This window comes from Monodon monoceros, unplaced genomic scaffold, assembly GCF_005190385.1.
Source record: "Monodon monoceros isolate NGI ecotype Baffin Bay Population unplaced genomic scaffold, NGI_Narwhal_1 Super_Scaffold_13, whole genome shotgun sequence".
NCBI classification, from domain to species: Eukaryota; Metazoa; Chordata; class Mammalia; order Artiodactyla; family Monodontidae; genus Monodon; species Monodon monoceros.
Window position 1 is genome coordinate 52797236 of NW_021703769.1, and position 3277 is coordinate 52800512.

The window sequence follows — 3277 nt, forward strand, 5'->3', positions numbered from 1 at the left end:
GTATGATCTATCCTGGAGAATGTTCCTTGAGCACTTCAAAAGAAAGTGTATTCTGTTGGTTTTGGATGGAATGTCCTCTAAATATCAATTAAGTCCATCTCGTTTACTGTGTCATTTAAAGCTTGTGTTTCCTTATTTATTTTCGGTTTGGATGATCTGTCCATTGGTGAAAGTGGGGTGTTAAAGTCCCTTGATCATTATGTAGTGTCCTTCTTTGTCTCTTGTCATAGTCTTTATTTTAAAGGCTATTTTGTCTGATATGAGAATTGCTACTCCAGCTTTCTTTTGATTTCCATTTTCATGGAATATCTTTTTCCATCCCCTCACTTTCAGTCTGTATGTGTCCCTAGGTCTGAAGTGGGTCTCTTATAGACAGCATATATGCAGGTCTTGTTTTTGTATCCATTCAGCCAGTCTGTGTCTTTTGGTTGGAACATTTAATCCATTTACATTTAAGGTAGTTATCAATATGTATGTTCCTATTACCATTTTTGTAATTGTTTAGGGTTTGTTATTGTAGGTGTTTTCCTTCTCTTGTGTTTCCTGCCTAGAGAAGTTCCTTTAGCATTTGTTGTAGAGCTGGTTTGGTGGTGCTGAATTCTCTTAGCTTTTGCTTGTCTTTAAACTTTTGATATCTCCATGCAATCTTAATGAGATCCTTGCTGGGTAAAGTAATCTTGGTTGTAGGTTCTTCCCTTTCATCACTTTAAATATATCGTGCCACTCCCTTCTGGCTTGTAGAGTTTCTGCTGAGAAATCAACTGTTAACCTTATGGGAGTTCCCTTGTATGTTATTTGTTGTTTTGCCCTTGTTGGTTTTAATAATTTTTCTTTACCTTTAATTTTTGTCAATTTGATTACTATGCATCTCAGCATGTTTCTCCTTTGGTTTATTCTGTCTTGGACTCTCTGTACTTCCTGGATTTGGGTCGCTATTTCCTTTCCCATGTTAGGGAAGTTTTCAACTATAATCTCTTCAAATATTTTCTCAGACCCTTTTTTTCTCTTCTTCTTCTGGGACCCCTATAATTCGAATGGTGGTGCGTTTAATGTTGTCCCAGAGGTCTCTGAGACTGTCCGCAGTTCTTTTCATTCTTTTTTCTTTATTCTGCTCTGCGGTAGTTATTTCCACTATTTTATCTTCTAGGTCACTTTTCCGTTCTTCTGCCTCAGTTATTCTCCTATTGATTCCTTCTAGAGAACTTTTTTTGTTTGTTTTTTGTTGCATTGGGTCTTCTTGCTGCACACAGGCTTTCTGTAGTTGTGACAAGTGGGAGCTACTCTTTGTTGTGGTTTGCGGGTTCTCATTGTGGTGGCTTCTCTTGTTGCAGAGCACGGGCTCTAGGTGCGCGGACTTCAGTAGTTGTGGCACTTGGGCTCAGTAGTTGTGGCTCACGGGCTCTAGAGCACAGGCTCAGTAGTTGTGGTGCACAGGGTTAATTGTTTCACAGCATGTGGGATCTTCCTGGAGCAGGGCTCAAACCTGTGTCCCCTGCATTGGCAGGTGGATTCTTAACCACTGAGCCACGAGGGAAGTCCTAGAAAATTTTTAATTTCATTTATTGTGTTGTTCATCATTGTTTGTTTTCCCATTAGTTCTTCTAGGTCCTTGTTAAACATTTCTTGTATTTTCTCCATTCTATTTCTAAGATTTTGGATCATCTTTACTATCACTATTCTGAATTCTTTTTCAGGTAGACTGCCTATTTCCTCTTCATTTGTTTGGTCTGCTGGGTTTTACCTTGCTACTTCATTTGCTGCATATTACTGTGTCTCCCCATTTCCCTTAATTACTGTGTTTGATATCTCCTTTTCGCAGGCTTCAGGTTCACAGTTCCTGTTGTTTTTGGTGTCTGCCCCCAGTGGGTAAGGTTGGTTCAATGAGTTGTGTAGGCTTCCTGGTGGAGGGGACTGGTGCCTGTGTTCTGGTGGGTGGAGCTGGATATTGTCTTTCTAGTGGGCAGAGCCACATCCGGTGGTGTGTTGGGGTGTCTATGAACTTAGTATGATTTTATGCACTCTTTCTGCTAATGGGTGGGGTTGCGTTCCTGTTGCTAGTTGTTTGGCATGGGGCATCCAGTACTGGAGTTTGCTGGCTGTTGAGTGGAGCTGGGTCTTAGCGTTGAGATGGAGATCCCTGGGAGAGCTCTTGCCAGCTGATATTACGTGGGGCCAGGAGGTCCCTGGTGGACAAATGTCCTGAACTCGTGTCTCCACCTCAGAGGCTCAGACCTGACATCAGGCCGGAGCACCAAGACCCTGTCAGCCACATGGCTCAGATGAAAAGGGAGAAAAAAAGAAAGAAAGAAAATAATAATAAATAAAAAAATTTTTTTAAGTTATTAATATAAAAAAATTTAAAAAATAAAAGTAATAATTAAAAAAAAGAAGAGAGCAATCAAAGCAATAAACAAATCCACCAATGATAACAAGCGCTAAAAACTATGGTAAGATAAACATAAAAATCAGAAAAAAGTCAGTCACAGACAGCTAACCCCAAGTCTACAGTTATTCCCAAAGTCCACTGCCTAAATTTTGGGAACATTCGTTGTTTATTCAGGTATTCCACAGATGCAGGGTACCTCAAGTTGATTGTGGGGATTTAATCCGCTGCTTCTGAGGCTGCACAGAGAAATTTTCCTTTCTCTTCTTTGCACAGCTCTTGGGGTTCAGCTTTGGTTTTGGCCCCACCTCTGCGTGTAGGTTGTCCTCAGGCTTCTGTTCCCACCCAGACGGGATGGGGTTAAAGCAGCGGCTGATTAGGGGGCTCTGGCTCACTCAGGCCGGGGGGAGGGAGGGGTACGGATGCGGGGCAAGCCTGCGGCAGCAGAGGCCGGGTTGACGTTGCACCAGCCTGAGGCGCGCCGTGTGTTCTCCCGGGGAAGTTGCCCCTGGATCACGGGACCCTGGCAGTGGCAGGCTGCACAGGCTCCCGGCATGGGAGGTGTGGATGGTGACCTGTGCTTGCGCACAGGCTTCTTGGTGGTGCAGCCGCAGCAACTTTAGCGTCTCATGCCCGTCTCTGGTGTCTGAGCTGATAGGCGCAGCTCGCGCCTGTCTCTGGAGCTCGTTTAGGCGGTGCTCTGAATCCCCTCTCCTCGTGCACCGTGAAACAATGGTCTCTTGCCTCTTAGGCAGTTCCAGACTTTTCCCCGGACTCCTTCCCAGCTAGCTGTGGTGCACTAGACCCGCTCAGGCTGTGTTCATGCAGCCAGCCCCAGTCCTTTCCTCTCCCTGCGATCCGACCGAAGCCCGAGCCTCAGCTCCCAGTCCCTGC